At 47.8% G+C, this 19,437-nt stretch overlaps 1 protein-coding gene across 1 annotated transcript in view; it reads right to left on the bottom strand.

Moving 5' to 3' along the window:
* Nucleotides 1-19,437, bottom strand: part of pitpnm3 (PITPNM family member 3) — a 493,326-nt gene that overhangs the window by 254,422 nt on the left and 219,467 nt on the right. The gene's annotated exons all lie outside the window — the stretch shown is intronic.

Raw genomic sequence — 19,437 nt, 5'->3', positions numbered from 1 at the left:
TCTCTGCCACTTCATCCAAGTGCAATAAATTTAGCAAACCTCTTCCACAAAAGGCAGTGGAAGCAGAGCCTTTAAATATTTTTAAGGCAGATAAATTCTTGATAAGCAAGGGGGTGAAAGTTATTGGGAGTAGGCGGGTATATGGAGTCGAGGTTACAATCCAATTGAATGGCGGAGCAGACTCGAGGGGTCGAGTGGCCTACTCCTGCTCCTAATTCGTATTTTGTACATTCATTAATATGGACAAAAGAACTCAGTTTGCAAATGTACAGAAAAAGTACAGCATCAAGGATATTCATGTCACGCTCCCCCTTGGGGAAAAGGAGACAGATGTTACAAAAGTGCAACCATTTTTTTAATATTTTATTTTTTGAGGACTTGTGTTAAAACTGAAAACATTCAATGGATTTTTTTTTTGCCAAGTTCACCGAAAGGACACTTGAGATGTTGTTTGAAAAGCAACCTGTGCTGGAATTCATGTGCTTTCAGCTCAGTAAACAACAGAACCCTCAGTGACCTGGGAAAAATGGTTACAGAGAAACCACATGTCAAGGTTTATGGAGGTCAGGAGGTTGACTCTTTGTCTGGGGTTTGGATATTGTTTTCAGTTTAGTGGGCTGTGAACTGTTTGAAGACAGATGGCATTTTCCTGCCAAGGATGAAGAAACCACCCAACTCATCGCTTTCTCTACCTCTTTGAAGAAATCCTTCAAAGATCCAGTGTGGGACAGCGAAAATCTCTGCTGCTGCATAGCTCCTGAGAAGCTGGAAAAAAATCCTGGATTCAAGTGTGTGCTGGCAGAAAACCCCGATGCCACATTTTTCCTAGAAAGCCTACTCGAATAATTCTTGACACCTCCAGAACGGACTGCTTCTGAAACAATCCCAGTGACCCATCTCCATATACCCAGATGCCAGACCAAAAAAGGGACAACTGACTTCCTTCTACATTTTTTCTTTTTTTCATCAATAATTAGCAAGTATTCGGCCAAAGGAGTCTTTTTTGTCTTTTTTTGCAACAGACCTCTGCAGAGAGAATTTCTGTATTTTTTTCCAGCCTATACGCAAGTGTAATTGGGAAATTTAAAAAGGGAACTCTTATATTTCAATCTGTGTGTTAATGCTTTGCTTCATTACCGGTTAAATCTTGTTTCATAAACAACAAAATTATCAGTTTTATTATTAAAGAAACCCATTTGGTGTATAATATTCTGGGTTTAAATATAAAATACATGATTGGCTGTATCGGTAACTGGGTAAACATTTCAATATATGTTGTGACCTGTGGAGAAGCGGAACTAGGTAAGACAGTGCACTCCTCCCGCCTTGGTCGTAACACAGAACAGTAGTTCTGTCTCTGTGTCCATATCAAAATAATGGCCATGAGGTAATTCTTTTATAGATCTTCAACAGTTTAAATTAGAATGTCAGACCATCAATTAATTTTGATAAGAATGAGAAAAGCAAAGCCAAATTAAATTAACATTAGTGCTGACTAATTTTTCATAAGATTAAAAGATACAGAAATATTGCAACTCAAGATGATATTTATGAATCTTTATTGAATTGCATTTGAAAGTCATTAAGGGCACAGGATGTCAATGCATTTACTGCTCATATGTTCACATAGCTGCACATCCTAAATTTCAACATGTCAACATTCACCAAGAAAACTGTCCACAGTGTCGTGATCATTTTCTTCATCCGCCATTGAAACAGTGCTTGGTAATTTCATTTGTACATCACATATGCCACTTCAAAGATGCATAGGTTGAGATTTTGAGCTTTTGAAAGTTGTGATAATTGAGGAATGTTATATTATTTATCAAATATTTGTGTATTGTTGACCAAGTCAATGAGGATTAACATGATTCATCTCTGCTGAAGGTCTACTCATCTCTTCAAGGGTATATTGCCAATTTTCTTTAGCCTGCTCGAGGCTATTGAGTTTGACTTGATTAGGCTCTGCAGAAGGCTAAGTGACAGAAAATTAGTGGCAATGCAAACAGATGAATGCATTAATCAGCTCAACGTCCTTTATTCAAAAGAGGAAACTACTCAGCCACATTCAGCACACAACACATCAAGCTGCCAATGCTTTTCTCATCATTCAAGTATCCAATATGACAGTAAAGTATGACGATTTCACCTCAAATATATGTCATTCATACAAGGAGTTTATGTAGATTTTGCTCCTTTCTGCGATGCCAGATGTATTAAGACATGCTCCTCCAGTACCAATACAACTTGTCCTAATCTCAAATACACTAACAACTGGTTTACAGAGTATTCATTGGTAGATATATTTTCCTCCACTCGCTAATTTGAGGGGGAGTATAAAATGGGAATCCCAGCTTTTTGCTTAGACTGACTTTCTTGCTTACATAAGGAAGTATATATAACCCATGAAGAGCAACTTACATAATAAACCAGCTTTTCTAGGGTGTGGATTGTAAATGTTTGCAAATGGTTCAGAACAAATCATTTGCAAATGGTCGAGAAAAATATTTTGGGTTGATATTGGGAATGTGGTTCCTGAATGCGCAGTGGGAATGATATCGATGTTGGCGGCTTTGTTTCTGCTCAAAATCCATAATCTTTTTAATGACATTTCAATTCACAAAATGGTAATAAAAACACTTTGGAAAAGTTCTACAGTGATATGTAAAGCTTCATTCATGGGATGTGGGCATCGCAGGCCAGGCCAGGCCAGCATTTATTGCCCATCCCTAATTGCCCTTGAGAAGGTGGTGGTGAGCTGCATTCTTGAACCGCTGCAGTCCAAATGGGGTAGGTACACCCACAGTGCTGTTAGGAAGGGAGTTCCAGGATTTTGACTCACCGACAGTGAAGGAACAGCAATATAGTTCCAAGTCAGGATGGTGTGTGACTTGGAGGGGAACTTGCGGGTGGTGGTGCTCCCATGCATTTGCTGCCCTTGTCCTTCTAGTTGGTAGAGGTCGCGGGTTTGGAAGGTGCTGTCTAAGGAACCTTGGTGCATTGCTGCAGTGCATCTTGTAGATGGTACACACTGCTGCCACTGTACGTCGGTGTTGGAGGGAGTGAATGTTTGTAGATGGGGTGCCAATCAAGTGGGCTGCTTTGTCCTGGAAGGTGGCGAGCTTCTTGAGTGTTTTTGGAGCTGCACCCATCCAGGCAAGTGGACAGTATCCATCACACTCTTGACTTGTGCCTTGTAGATGGTGGACAGGCTTTGGGGAGTCAGGAGGTGGGTTACTTGCCACAGGATTCCTAGCCTCTGACCTGCTCTTGTAGCCACGGTATTTATATGGCTACTCCAGTTCAGTTTCTGGTCAATGGTAGCCCCTAGGATGTTGATAGTGGGGGATTCAGCGATGGAAATGCCATTGAATGTCAAGGGGAGATGGTTAGATTATCTCTTGTTGGAGATGGTCATTGCCAATGTGTGGTGCGAATGTTACTTGCCACTTATCAGCCCAACCTGGATATTGTCCAGGACTTCCTGCATTTCTGCACGGACTGCTTCAGTATCTGAGGATTCACGAATGTGCAATCATCAGCGAACATCCCCATTTCTGACCTTTTGATTGAAGGAAGGTCATTGATGAAACAGCTGAAGATGGTTGGGCCTAGAACACTACCCTGAGGAACTCCTGCAGTGATGTCCTGGAGCTCAGATGATTGACCTCCAACAACCACAGCCATCTTCCTTTGCGCTAGGTATGACTCCAGCCAATCAAGGGTTTTCCCCCTGATTCCCATTGACCTTAGTTTTCCTAGGGCTCCTTGATGCCATACTTGGTCAAATGCTGCCTTGATGTCAAGGGCAGTCACTCTCACCTCACCTCTTGAGTTCAGCTCTTTTTTCCATGTTTGAACCAAGGCTTTAATGAGGTCAGGAGCTGAGTGGTCCTGGCGGAACCCAAACTGAGCGTCGCTGAGCAAGTTATTGCTAAGCAGGTGCCGCTTGATGGCACTGCTGATGACACCTTCCACCACTTTACTGATGATTGAGAGTAGGTTGATGGGCGGTAATTGGCCGGGTTGGACTTGTCCTGCTTTTGTGTACAGGACATACCTGGGCAATTTTCCACATTGCAGGGTAGATGCCAGTGTTGTAGCTCTACTGGAACAGCTTGGCTAGGGGTGCAGCACGTTCTGGAGCACAGGTCTTCAGTAATATTGCCAGAATATTGTCAGGGCCCATAGCCTTTGCAGTATCCAGTGCTTTCAGTCGTTTCTTGATATCACGCTGAATGAATCGAATTGGCTGAAGTCTGGCATCTGTGATGCTTCAGGAGGAGGCGGTGGCGTAGTGGTATTGTCCCTGGACTAGTAACCCAGAGACCCAGGGTATTGCTCTGGGAGCATGTGGTTCGAATCCCACCACAGCAGAAGGCGAAATTTGAATTCAATTAATAAATCTGGAATGAAAAAAATAGTCTAATGATGGCCATGAAACCATTGTCGATTGTTGTAGAAACCCATCTGGTTCACTAATGTCCTTTAGGGAAGGAAAACTGCTCTCCTTACCTGGTCTGGCCTACATGTGACTCCAGACCCACAGCAATGTGGTTGACTCTTACATGCCCTCTGAAATGGCCTAGCAAGCCACTCAGTTATAGCTAACTGCTACGAAGTCAATAAAAAGGAATCAAACCGGACGGACCACCCAGCATTGACCTAGGCACCGGAAACGACAACAGCAAACCCAGCCCAGTCGACCCTGCAAAGTCCTCCTTACTAACATCTGGGGGCTTGTGCCAAAGTTGGGTGAGCTGTCCCACAGACTAGTCAAGCAACAGCCTGACACAGTCATACTCACGGAATCATACCTTACAGACAATGTCCCAGACACTGCCAACACCACCCCTGGGTATGTCCTGTCCCACCGGCAGGACAGACCCACCAGAGGTGGCAGCACAGTGGTCTACAGTCGGGAGGGAGTTGCCCTGGGAGTCCTCAACATCAACTCTGGACCCCATGAAGTCTCATGGCATTGGATCAAACATGGACAAGAAAACCTCCTGCAGATTACCACCTACTGCCCTCCCTCAGCTGATGAGTCAGTATTCCTCCATGTTGAACAGCACTTGGATGAAGCACTGAGGGTGGCAAGGGCACAGAATGCTCTCTGGGTGGGGGACTTCAACGTTCATTACCAAGAGTGGCTTGGTAGCACCACTACTGACTGAGCTGGCCGAGTCCAAAAGGACATATCTGCTAGATTGGGTCTGCGGCAGGTGGTGAGGGAACCAACAAGAGGGGAAAACATACTTGACCTCGTCGTAACCAATCTGCCTGTCGCAGATGCATCTGTCCATGACAGTATTGGTAATAGTGACCACCGCACAGTCGTTGTGGAGACCAAGTCCCGCCTTCACATTGAGGATACCCTCCTTCGTGTTGTGTGGCACTACCACCGTGCTAAATGTGATAGATTTCGAACAGATCTAGCAATGTAAAACTGGGCATCCATGAGGCGCTGTGCTCTACACAAACATCAGTAGCGCAGTCTCAATCAATGGGTGGGAATCGGAAAGTTTCCCGATCCAATCTGGAGGGCTGTCCTCTCTCCCCGGTCTTGTTTGTTTGCTGTATTGAACCCTTTGCTGAGTCTATTAGGAAGGATGCGAGCATAAGAGGGGTGACAATCCCAGGCAGAGGAGGCACTCAGGTTAAAACCTCCCTGTACATGGATGACATCGCCGTCTTCTGCTCGGATCCGCTGCCCGTGCGCAGACTGATGAGCAGCTGCGACCAGTTCGAACTGGCCTCGGGAGCCAAAGTTAACCACGGCAAGAGCGAGGTCATGTTCTTTGGGAACTGGGCTGACCGATCCTTTGTCCCCTTCACCGTCAGGTCAGACTACCTGAAGGTGCTGGGGATATGGTTCGGAAGTGCCGGGGCGTACAACAAAACCTGGGAGGAGCGAGTAGCCAAGGTACAACAAAAGTTGAGCATGTGGGGGCAGCGATCTCTCTCCATTGTGGGTAAGAACCTGGTCATCAGGTGCGAGGCGCTCACGTTGTTGCTGTACGTGGCGCAGGTCTGGCCCATACCCCACTCCTGCGCTGTGGCGGTCACCCAAGCCATTTTCCGTTTCATCTGGGGATCGAAAATGGACCGGGTCCGGAGGGACACGATGTTCAAATCTCTGGACAAGGGCGGGAAAAATGTACCCAACGTTGTCCTCATCCTGATGACCACCTTCGTGTGCAGCTGCTTCATGCTGTGTGTAGATCTTCAGTACGCAAACTCCAAGTGTCACTATGTGCTGAGGTTCTATCTGTCCCCGGTGTTGCGAAGGATGGACCTGGTCACATTGCCGCGGAACGCTCCATGCAGTTGGACCGTGCCGTACCACCTATCCTTCGTGGAGCAGTTTCTGCAGGAGAACACCTTTGACCACCGATCCATCAGGCAGTGGTCTGCACGGAATGTCCTCAAGGCCCTACGGGAAAAGGAGACGGGGGATCCTGTCGGATGGTTCCCCGAGCAGACTGCCAAAGTCATTTGGCGGAATGCCTCATCGCCAGAACTTTCAAACAAGCACCAAGACGTAGCTTGGCTGGTGGTGAAAAGGGCCCTCCCCGTCAGATCCTCATGCACGCCCGAAGTCTCGCCCCCTCCGCACAATACCCCCGCGGTGGCTGTGGTGGGGAAGAGACGGTCGCTCACCTCCTCCTGGAATGTGTCTTTGCAAAGCAGGTGTGGAAAGAGATGCAGTGGTTTTTGTCGAGGTTCATCCCAAGCAGATCGGTAACACAGGAGTCTGTGCTCTACGGGCTGTTCCCAGGGACGCACACCGAGACAAACATCAACTGTTGCTGGAGGACTATCAATTCGGTGAAAGACGCCCTTTGGTCTGCCCGAAACTTGCTGGTCTTCCAGTGCAAACAGTTGCCCACCACCAAATATTGCAGACTGGCACATTCCAAGGTCCAGGACTACATGCTGAAGGACCCACTAAAGCTTGGGGCAGCCGCAGCAAAGGCTCAATGGGGAAAGACCACAATGTAAGGTCCCCCCTCCAAGCTGAACTGAGGGGCTGGATCCATGGGAAACCTCTCGAACTGTATCAGGAAAATTTTGTGTGCTGTAAATGTAAAAATGTATATGGCATGACAATGAAATGGAAGGGTTGTGAGGCAACTCATGATTGTATAGAAGGACACTGATCACCTTTGCACTGTTTGTATTTTTTGACTTGATGCTGTTTTAAACTGTTTGGGAATGTAATTTTTACAGATTTTTATGAATAAAGTATATTTTGGAAATTTAAAAAAAAATCCATGAGGCGCTGCGGGCCATCAGCAGCAGCAGAATTGTATTCAACCACAATCTGTGACCTCATGGCCCGGCATATCCCCCACTCTACCATTGTTGTCAAGCCAGGAGACCAATCCTGGTTCAATGAAGAGTGCAGGAGGGCATGCCAGGAGCAGCACCAGGCATATCTCAAAATGAGGTGTCAACCTGGTGAAGCTACAACACAGGACTATCTGTGTGCCAAACTGCATAAGCAGCATGCGATAGCAGAGCTAAGCGATCCCATAACCAACGGATCAGATCTAAGCTCTGCCGTCCTGCCACATCCAGCCGTCAATGGTGGTGCACAATCAAACAACTAACTGGAGGAGGTAGCTCCACAAATATCCCCATCCTCAAAGATGGGGGAGCCCAGCACATCAGTGCGAAAGATAAGGCTGAAGCATTTGCAACAACCTTCAGCCAGAAGTGCCGAAATGGACCATCAACGCTGATATTCAAATGGAGCATTGTACATCCAGTTAGAACATTAAAATAGGGCTGCAGCAGTTGGCATAAACACAGAGGCCTGGCTTATGTGTTAGCAATTCTTGTGGTGCCATTTGAGAAATGAGCTTACAGAGTACTGAGTGCAAGGTGCATATCTGTGATGTCCTAACATGGATTAAGCAACTCAACCAGTCCAATGATCTTAATGGTTTTTAACCATACTTAGTTGAAGTGCGGGATAGTGGTTTTCTCTGCTTATTGCTGGAACTTAAGTTGGTGGGCATTGAAGTAAACAGCAGTGTAGAAATGTTTTGAGAGTTCCTGTTTTTATGCCAGCCTTGCCACCTGTTTGCCTGAGTATAGTACAAATGGAATTACCAGACATGGAGATAAATGGTTTTAAATGAAGAGACCTTGGTCAGGTACAGACAGGCAAAATTAATCAAGTTTGTTTGACAGAGTTATTGACTTGATCTTTTTAGCAGGAAAGATAATGTACTGTTTGGCAGCCTAATGTCCAGTGCTGTCTATCTCTGTCTGCAGTGAATTGCTCACTGCTGTAGGAATCAAGATTACACATTCAAGAATTAGCTTTGTTTCTCTGGTTTTTATGTGTGCTGCCTAATTTGGTTCTAGTCTACCTAAAATGACCCAATTAATAAAGCTCAGCTACATCTTGACCACCAACAGGAGTTAAGTAATGCTATTCTGATGATTTTAACCCTGCCCACCTGGAGGTAATTGGATTGCCAGTTAAAATTGCCCATGGGACTTACCAGTCAACGTGCCACCATCTCCCCGCAGGTTCCCATCTTCACCTGCTCCTCTGAGCAGACAAGAGGGACAGCTACTGGAAGTCAATGGGGATCTTTTGTAAATATGCAGATCAAGTCATTCAGCTGGACTGCTAATTTACCCAGAGGTCTGCATGTGGATTGTGGCTTCCCTTCTGGCCAACTTAGTCGGAAAAAGAGCCACAGTCAGAAATAACCCAAAAATAGTCAGTGGTTTTCCTCATTTTAAAAATTTGCCTTGTGGGACCAGGATGGGGAGACGTGTTTCTCCAGGCCCTGCAAAGAAAACTTAGCATCCACTCAAATTACAGGCCTAAAACTACAGAACCTGATTGGAGATCCTTTACATAGGATCTCCACCTCCGCCCATTTAGTGTTACATAAAATTTCCTGAGTGTTTGAGTATTGTTAGTTTATTGCTGCATACTTCTGATTCTATGTAATTACATAACTTGTAAATAATATTCCATCTGGGTTTCACTTGAATGCAGTCGACAATATGATGGCTTGCCCCCATCTTGGAACAGGCAAAAGACGGCCAACAGTTTATGTGATCTCTGCTGCAATAAACCATAGTTAAGGGGTAATTGTTAGCACACCATCCACTCAAGTGACAAATAAGGGCACAGCTCTCCGTCCATTGGCGACTCAGTTTAAGTTTTCTAGGCAAAAGAAGAACAATGAAACAACAGCGACAATTTGTATTTATATAGCTTATTTAATGTCGTAAAATGTCCCAAGGTGTTTCACAGGCATACTATAAAGCAAAATTTGATTCCAAGCCACATAAATTGATGAGGTCAGATCGCCAAAAGTTTGGTCAAGGAGGTAGGTTTTAAGGAGTCTGAAAGGAGGAAGGACAGGTGGAGAGATTTAGAGAGGGAATTCCAGAACTTAGGGCCGAGGTAGCTGAAAGCATGGTCACCAATGGTGGAGCAATTTAAACTCAGGGTAATCTACCCCTCTCAATGCTTTCCCCATTCCATGTGATGAAATACTTGGCCTCCAACTGACTTTCCTGATATTTGCCACATGCAGAATTACGAGGTATAACCCCATTCCTCGTCATTGCACAGCAGAGAATTGGAAAACTAGGGCCCTGTTGCCATCGGACTGACTTTGGCTACATTTCTGCAGTAAATATTCAGCAGACTGTAGTTGTTTTGTAACAGGGCTGTGTGATTGGCATAACCAGACTGAATATAGAAAGTCACAGTCCATGGCCTTGTTTATCCATTCCTTGTTGCTAAGGGATGCTCTGTGTTAGCAAGTAATAGAACAGTGCAGAGAAAAAGAAAACACTCAGGGATGAAACGCTGATCAGAGAAAAAAAAAATCAAGATTCAGAGAATCTGCTCTACAGAAAGGCAGCATGGACTCAATGGGCTGAATGGCCTCCTTCTGTGACGTAATGACTCCATGGGCAGAATTTTGTGCTGCTCTTGGAGACAGTCAGTCTGATGGCAACAGCGCACTAGTTTTCCAATTCTCTGCCATGCAATGATGAGGAGGCAGGAGGAGGTCAAGCAAAATTGCAGGGAGCTCTGTTTCCGGTGTTGTCCAGGCCCCCTGCCATTTTGTCCGGGGTGGTAAAGGCCGAGGACGGCCTTCCCGCCCCTGGCCAATTGAGGCCCTTATGTGGCCAATTAATGACCACTTAAGTTCCTCTTCCCATCTCCACCTCAATTTTGCAGAAGACAAGGGATCTGCCACCATAGGGCGACACGGCCAGATAAAACCTGGTGGCCTCCTAGTGCAGTCGGAGGTTCCCTTCTTTGGGAGCAATCTAGGGCTCCCAGAGGGCCCCTCCACACCCGATGGCGATCTCTGCGCCCATCCCGGGAAGACTCCCTTCCCACCCTCACCAATCACTCACCCCACCCTGTCGTCGGGGCCTACCTGACTGGCCCGGGTAATCCCGATCCCACTTACCTGTCCCGGGGTCTTCTCCTTTCTTCAGTACTGCAGGGCCTCCTGCAGTACTGGCAGTGGCCATCACTCCCAGTGGTGCTGCTGGTACTACAGAGCTGCCAGCCCTTCGATTAACTGGCAGCTCTGGAGGAGGAAGCTTGTCCTTTAAAGAGACGGCCTCCCAACAGCGGGCAGTGAATTAGCAACGGGGGTCCAACGGAGGGCCAAGACGGTTTCTCCCTCCGCCTTCCAGTTTTCCGTCGGGACCCCCGGTCACCGGAATAAAATCCGACCCTATGACTCTATGAGAAGATTGAAAATCATTGAGCAAATCTAACATTTGACATATTTATCTCATCTAAATTAGCCAAGAAGAAAAACTTTCTTTGCAGCATTGACTTTTTGAACTCAACAAATCCTTGCACTAATTATATATTGCATTTGTTTTTGTGATTTCTTTTCAAGTACACTGAAGCTCTAGGTAGGCCTGTTCTAAAATTGGACTGTTCAAAGCACTGACCTCTTGCATTGATTAAAGGATGAAGAAGTAATTTGTAATTCTATGAGTCTTGAGCACAATAGGTAGACACGCATACAAACAATTGACCTGGTCATGTACATCTCCAGCCTCTTCTTTTTCATGAATACACCAAGAAACAAGATAATAGGCACTAGTTTGAAGTACTTTAAAGAAGCAGTTGTAAATGATACAATATGCACCAAATTATATTCAAAATCATTGTTACTTCCAACATTTGTGAATGTGATTCACATTTAACAGCTCTCACACTCCCACTTCCATATTGCCAGCATTCTCTTTTTGTAATGCCCCAATCTTAGTAAGTTGGACGATGGCAGTTTGGTATAACATTACCAAGTTCAACGTATTTAGAACCTCTTCTGATGTTTTACTGTGTCCCCCATGATGTTGGTATGGTATTTGGGGGAATTTTCTTGTTCCCCCAGCATCCCCTCCCCCCTCCCTACACCTGGGCACTAGGCAAAACATACTCAAAGATAGCTTCACTACAATGACCTGACCCTACCCGTCGTTCAAAATTCAGGTCATTTAAATGACTCATGTGCACTATAGCACAGGTTCTCCATCTGACAGGGCCTTCAACTTAGAAATGGCAGAGGAAGGTCTGCCGATGTTGCAGGTCTGAGAGGCCTTCAGTAGTGGCTATGGCCACTGTGATTTGGACCTTCTGATTGTTGTCAAAAACTGCCAAAAAGCCTCCAGAGGCAATCCTCTCTCATCTTATATGCACAATCAGGGTTAGCCACCCATTGCAGACAACCAGCCCCTCGCAGACAGGGGAAGTCCTGGAAATTATGGAATAACATAGTCTATGTTGTAGACTATATAGACTATAACTAGTCTCAGGGTCTCATCCTTTTTTCCCTGGGAAATATGCATTCTACAAGCACAGATCATTGGCTAATCATTTCCATCGGGCTGAATTTTACTGTTCGTGTGGACGACCCAAAGGTGGGGACGTATCTGGTCGCACGGGCTGGTGGCGGGACTTCCTCACTGATATTGCCAAGATCAGCCGGCAGGTGGGGGAACCAGCCAATTATGGATGGTGGGCGGGCCCTAGTCCTAACATTCTTCAAATGCAGGCTGCAGACACAGGGCCCTGAGGAAGGGGTGCTGGGCAAGGGAGGCTGCAGAGGAATGGCTTCATTGTGAAGAAGGGTCACCCCAAGATTTAGTAACACCTCCCTGGAAGTGCTCCTGCAGGTTGCAAGGGAACAGAGAAAGTTCTGTTTCTAACTGATAGGAGCAAGAGGCCACCAAGCCTCACAAAGAAGACGTGGCTGGAGGTAGCCGAGACTGTCGGTAGCTGCAGGGTGGTTGCAAGATCATGGGCCCAGAGCCGGAAGAGATTTAATGACCTGCTGTGGTCTGGAAAGGAGTGTGGTGTTTAGAATTGCAAACTGGAAGCCCAGCATGAATTAAACGGGGCTCATGAAATGTGAGGCCAGGTGGTTCACCAGTGATGAACGTCTGCATTGAGATGCCCAGTTCATGTGCACCCAAACCCCATGGCCAGTGATGGATGAATGCTGTGTTAAGATGGATGAATGGCTGCCTCGCCATGCCATCCCAGCGGCGCACTGCTGCCCAATTACAGTGCCTCAGAGTGAGCTGCACAGATGGGCCATGAGACAGGAGTCACACTGCATATGTTTGTGCTTGCAGGAGAAGCACACTCAGAATGCAAGGAGGTGGCGTGCCATTCATCGCTGTGGTAGTGCTGATGGAGGAGGAGGCAATGGATATCAGATGGGTCATGGCAGGTCAGCCAGTCACTGAGGTCAAGGCTAGTGTGGAGCCCATGGAGAGTGAGTAAAGTGATGGTTGGGTCCATCATCCCTTGACCATGTGTGAGCTGTGGCGTCTGCATGGGCCTTTAGACCACTGGAAGCTCCTGATCAAAGGGAGGCACCAAGTGTCATTTGAAAGAACAGCTCTTTCACATAAATCATGTCTCTCTAGCAGGCCCAGCAGTGGATGAGACAGAGACGAGAGCCCTGGACCACTGGATCCACCACCATCTGTGGAGACAGTGTCACTTCATTCCAGCATACCCTCCATGAGTGCAGATACCCTCATGTCGGTGGGCAGTGTCACACGTGTAGAATGGGTGGCATCATGTGGTGAGCACTGCACAGACGCGCAGAAGGAGGTAATGGAGGCAGTGAAAGTGGCGGTCACTACCCCTCAGGGGAGTGAAGAGAAGCCCAGTGATGCTCAGCTTCAAGCAAATGGCAAGACTCGGGTGTCATCAGCAAAGCAGCAGATGTTCAGCAGCAGTATGAAATGTGCGAACATCTAGAGTTTCCGGAGACACAGGTCTAACCCCGACATTGTCATCAAACCTGCAGACAAGGGTGGTGCTGTTGTTGTATGGCGTACCGGCCTCTACCTTGTAGAGGCTCAGCGCCAACTCTCAGACACTTCTTCCTACATCCCCCTGGACCCATGACCCCACCACCTAACATCAAGTGGCTATCCACAGGACTATCACTGACCTCATCTCCTCTGGAGATCTTCCCTCTACAGCTTCCAACCTCATAGTCCCGCAACCCCAGACAGCACGCTTCTGCCTCCTTCCCAAAATCCACAAACAGGACTGTCCCGGCAGACCCATTGTTTCAGCCTGTTCCTGCCCCACTGAACCTATTTCTTTCTATCTTGACTCTATCTTTTCTCCGCTGGTCCAGTCTCTTCCCACCTACACCTGTGACTCTTCTGATGCCCTACGTCATTTTGACAATTTCCAGTTTCCTGGCCCCAACCACCTCCTCTTCACTATGGACATCCAATCGCTCTACACCTCCATCCCCCATCAGGATGGTTTAAGGGCTCTCCGCTTCTTCCTTGAACAGAGGCCCAACCAGTCCCCATCCACCATCACCCTCCTCCGCCTGGCTGAACTTGTTCTCACATTGAACAACTTCTCCTTCAACTCCACTCACTTCCTTCAAGTAAAAGGTGTCGCTATGGGTACCCGCATGGGCCCTAGTTATGCCTGTCTTTTTGTGGGACATGTCGAACATTCCTTGTTCCAGTCCTACTCAGTCCCCCTCCCCCAACTCTTTTTCCGGTACATTGATGACTGTATCGGCGCCGTTTCCTGCTCCCGCCCTGAACTGGAAAACCTTATCAACTTTGCTTCTAATTTCCACCCTTCTCTCACCTTTTACATGGTCCATCTCAGACACTTCCCTTCCCTTCCTCGACTTCTCTATCTCCATCTCTGGTGATAGGCTGTCTACTAATATCCATTATAAGCCCACCGACTCCCACAGCTACCTCGACTACACTTCTTCACACCCTACCTCCTGTAAAGACTCCATTCCATTCTCCCAGTTTCTCCGTCTCTGACACATCTGCTCTGATGATGCTACCTTCCATGACGGTGCTTCTGATATGTCTTCCTTTATCCTCAACCGAGGATCCCACACCCCCCCCCCCCACACTCCCCCCCCCCCCCCCCCCCCCACAATTGTGGTTGACAGGGCCCTCAACTGTGTCCGTCCCATTTCTCACACCTCTACCCTCACCCCTTCCCCTCCCTCCCAGAACTGCGACAGGGTTCCCCTTGTCCTCACTTTCCACCCCATCAGCCTCCATATGCAAAGGATCATCCTCCGCCATTTCTGCCACCTCCAGTGTGATGCCACTACCAAACACATCCCTTCCCGTCAGCATTCCGAAGGGATCGTTGCCTCCGCGACACCTTCCCCTGCAATCGCAGGAGGTGTAATACCTGCCCATTTACCTCCTCTCTCCTCACTATCCAAGGCCTCAAATACTCCTTTCAGGTGAAGCAGCGATTTACTTGTACTTCTTTCAATGTAGTATACTGTATTCGCTGCTCACAATGTGGTCTCCTCTACATTGGGGAGACCAAACGCAGACTGTGTGACCTCTTTGCGGAACACCTGCACTCAGTCCAAAAGCATGACCCCGAGCTTCCGGTTGCTTGCCATTTCAACACACCCCCTTGCTCTCATGCTCACATCCCTGCCCTGGGATTGCTGCAGTGTTCCAGTGAACATCAACGCAAGCTCGAGGAACAGCATCTCATTTACCTATTAGGCACACTACAGCCTGCCAGAATGAACATTGAGTTCAATAATTTCAGAGCATGACGGGCCCCCCATTTTACTTTTATTTTTAGTTATTTTTTATTTTTTATTTTTTGTGTTTATTTTATTTTAGTTTGTTCAGTTTGTTTCCACTGTGCCTACCCACTGGTTTTTTTTCATGTTTGTGCTTGTGGCTGTTCAGTTTTCAGTCAATTAACACCCTATCTGTACTAATGCTTTGTCTTTAAGCACACCATTAACATATTGTTTGCCTTTGCTCCGTGATCTTCTGGTCAGCTATTCTGTGACCTTGTCCTTCTCTTTTGTTATCTCTTGCCCCACCCCCACTTTACTTGCTTAAAATCTTTTACATTTCTTATACCTACCAGTTCTGAAGGGTCACTGACCTGAAATGTTAACTCTGCTTCTCTCTCCACAGATGCTGCCAGACCTGCTGAGTATTTCTAGCGTTTCTTGTTTTTCGTTCAGATTTCCAGCATCTGCAGTATTTTTCTTTTATTTTAGAGTTTTCAGAGGTTGTACATTCCCATGCACAAACTATAGAGGAGTCCAACCATGCCATGAATGGTGCCATATCTCTCGCCTGTGGCCATTGAGAGACTGGCGATCCTCATGGAGACACATGGGGCTGAATTTTATGTTGCCCCCTAGGGAAGGGAACGGGGGCAGGGGGACCCATAAAATTGCATCAGATGCTGGGAGGCAGAGTTCCCGTCGCCTTCCCGACATCTTTCAATTTAGTCCAGGGTGGGGAAGGCCGAGGATGGTTAATGGCCACTTAAGGACTTCTTACCACCTCCACTAAAATTTAATAGAAGGCAGAGGGGCCCGCCACCAGGTGAGACCTGGCAGCCTCCTGGCCGGGTCAGGGGTGTCCCGACTTTTGGAGCAATCCAGGGCCTCCAGAGGGCACCCCACAATGGCGATCGCTACCCTGAGGGAAAATAGCCCCCATCCTCACCAACCCCACACCTCACCCTGTTGCCAGGGCCTGCTTAAATAACCCTGGCGACACCAACCCCACTTACCTCTCCTGGGGTCTCCAACGTCCTCGGTACTGCAGGAGGCTGCTCCCAGTGGCACTTTTTAAAAAATTCCTTCATGGGATGTGGGCGTTGCTGGCCAGGCCAGCATTTATTGCCCAAACCAAATTGCCCTTGAGAAGGTGGTGGTGAGCTGCATTCTTGAACCGCTGCAGACCTTAGGAAGGGAATTCCAGGATTTTGACCCAGTGACAGTGAAGGAACGGTGATATAGTTCCAAGTCAGGATGATGTGTGACTTGGAGGGGAACTTGCAGGTGGTGTTCCCATGCAACTGCTGCCCTTGTCCTTCTAGATGGTAGAGGTTGCAGGTTTGGAAGGTGCTGTCAAAGGAGCCTTGGTGAGTTGCTGCAGTGCATTTTGTATATGGTACACACTGCTGCCACTGTGTGTCGGTGGTGGAGGGAGTGAATGTTTAAGGTGCTGGATGGGCTGTCAGTACTGCACAGCTGCTGGCCTTCTGATTGGCTGGCAGCTCTGGAGGGGGGAAACGTCCCTTAAAGGGGCAGTGTCTCTGACAGCAGGTAGTTAATTGCCTGCCCATCATGGAATTGCAACAGGGGCCCAATGGAAGGCTGAGGTGGGGTCTCCCCCTACCTTCCGGCCTGCCACTGGGACCCTTGTCACCAGAATAAAATTCCACCCACAGAGCATAGCTCTGGTTGGACATAATGGGTGCGCACAGACCTCCATAGTATAGCCGCAACCACAAAATGTGTGGAGCGATGGATGAGCAACATATATCCCCATTGCCAGGAGCTGACCCCACTACAGGCAACCATGGAAGTGCATGTGGGGCCTGAAAGGGCTGAGGAGGGGCAAGCTGAAGGCAATGGGGGCTCCTCTCAAGGAGCTTTGATTGCTGGTGGCAGATCCTTGGCCCTTTTGATGGTGACACGAATGCTGCATGTTGTTCTAATGACTGAGGTGGCCTCTGCACAGATGCCGGTGCCCCCCGGAGGGCTCAAGCGCCCAGAGGACCCACGCCACAGCTTCTAATACACCGGAGCAAGACTTGCAGCAGCCTGCCCACACATCAACTCCAGATGCAGAGAGAGAACCCCATAGAAGCACAGCTAAGTGAACATAAATGCACTGACTAGCCCTTGGGTTTCACTGGGCAATAATTATTTGCTCACTGCAGGAGCCTCACATGTTTGATGAGAGTTAAAGGTGTTGTGATGTACTCATTAACGAATCGTGTGTTTATTTCTGCACCAGTTGGTCCTGACCAGATGTGGATTCAAATAGATGGATGATGAGCACCAATGTTGACAGAAGGCCTTCGCATTTTGTGATAACGGGGCCAGTAAGGTGATAAGGGCATTTATTTATTTATTTTGAGATACAGCACTGAAACAGGCCCTTCAGCCCACTGAGTCTGTGCCGACCAACAACCACCCATTTATACTAATCCTACATTAATCCCATATTCCCTACCACATCCCCACCATTCTCCTACCACCTACCTACACTAGGGGCAATTTACAACAGCCAATTTACCTATCAACCTGCAAGTCTTTGGCTGTGGGAGGAAACCGGAGCACCCAGCAGACACCCACGCGGTCACAGGGAGAACTTGCAAACTCCGCACAGGCAGTACCCAGAACTGAACCCGGGTCGCTGGAGCTGTGAGGCTGCGGTGCTAACCACTGTGCCACTGTGCCGCCCATTTGATGGCAGGATAACAAGGCCGCCTCAGGGAGAGGACTTAAAATTTTGGTAGCCCGTTGCACCTGAACTCGTGATGCAGTGGTGATGAGAGAGTTAGTTTAGTTTAGTTTAGTTTAGAGATACAGCACTGAAACAGGCCCTTTGGCCCACCGAGTCTGTGCCGACCATCAACCACCCATTTATCTTAATCCTACACTAATTCCATTTTTCCTACCACATCCCCACCTGTCCCTATCACCTACCTATACTAGGGGCAATTTATAATGGCCAATTAACCTATCAACCTGCAAGTCTTTGGCATGTGGGAGGAAACCGGAGCACCCGGAGGAAACCCACGCAGACACAGGGAGAACTTGCAAACTCCACACAGGCAGTACCCAGAATTGAACCCGGGTCGCTGGAGCTGTGAGGCTGCGGTGCTAACCACTGCGCCACTGTGCCGCCCCAAGGTTGTACTGGAAAGGCTGGCTGTGCTTAGAGTGGCTAAGTCATCCGGTCCAGATAGCTTGCATCCCAGATTGCTAAAGGGAGTGGGAGTGAAGATAGTGGAAGGACTTGCCATAATCGTCAAATCCTTCCTAGATACAGGGCAAGTGCCAGAAGATTAGAGAGTGTTAAATGTGACATCCTTATTCAAGAAAGGGTGTAAGGACAGTCCTAGTAACTAGAGGCTGGTCAGTTTAACATCTGTGGTGGGTAAGGTTTTAGAAACAATGATCGGGGAAAAATATCAACAGGCACTTGGAGAGGTTAGTAAACACCGATACAAAGTACTCATTAAGCTCTTACCTTCCGGGAGCGGAGCGGACCTGTGGGGAGAACTCCGAGAGGGGAGCCTATAAATCGAGCCCGAGGATCGAGGCCCAGTCTCTTAACATCTGGGAGCGGAGCAGAGAGGAGCTCTTCCAGCGCGCCGGAGTTTTGAAAAAAAAAGCCAACAGTGACGTCACAGGAGAGTTGCAACGTGATTGGTTGGTGAGTCACTGCTGTTACAGAATAACTCTAAATAGCTGGATAAGTATCTCAGGTAAGAAAAGTTTATTTCAAATAAAGTAAGTAGTGTTTTTTTAGGGACTTCTGTAGTAACGAGAACCAGGGAAGAAGGGCCCTAGAGTAACTGATATTATTGGACATTAAGATCTTCCAGAAGGTTTAATTTAATTTAAAGGGTTAAATCATGGCAGGAGAGCTCAAAGTTGTTGCGAGTCTCCCTGCCATGTATGTCACTACCCAGTGACCTGTGCCCCGCGGCGGCATCTCCATCGGCCGGCAGCAGTCGAGGTGCCTCAAGCTCTTCCTCCTCTGAGGAGGATGTGGCGCGCTCAGTGTGGTCCTCCAGCTCCACTGCTACTCCCCTCTGCAGCACCAGGTTGTGCAATGTACAGCAGACGACACTAATGCAGGATACCCTTGAGGGTGCATATTGCAGGCCTCTCCCAGGTCTGTCGAGGCATCTTACCTCATCCTCAAAAGACCAATGGCCTGCTCGATGGTGCCCTTTGTAGTCACATAGCAGCAGTTGTATGTGTCCTCTGCTTATGTGCTGGGGTTGTGTGCACGTGTCAGCAGCCATGTCTTCCCTTGGTCCCCTAGGATCCAGCCACGAAGATGTTCGGGTAGCTTTAACAACTGAGGCACTTGGGACTG

The sequence above is a fragment of the Heterodontus francisci genome, chromosome 30, assembly GCF_036365525.1.
Source record: "Heterodontus francisci isolate sHetFra1 chromosome 30, sHetFra1.hap1, whole genome shotgun sequence".
Taxonomy (NCBI): Eukaryota; Metazoa; Chordata; class Chondrichthyes; order Heterodontiformes; family Heterodontidae; genus Heterodontus; species Heterodontus francisci.
This window is presented reverse-complemented; position numbering and strand designations above follow the sequence as displayed.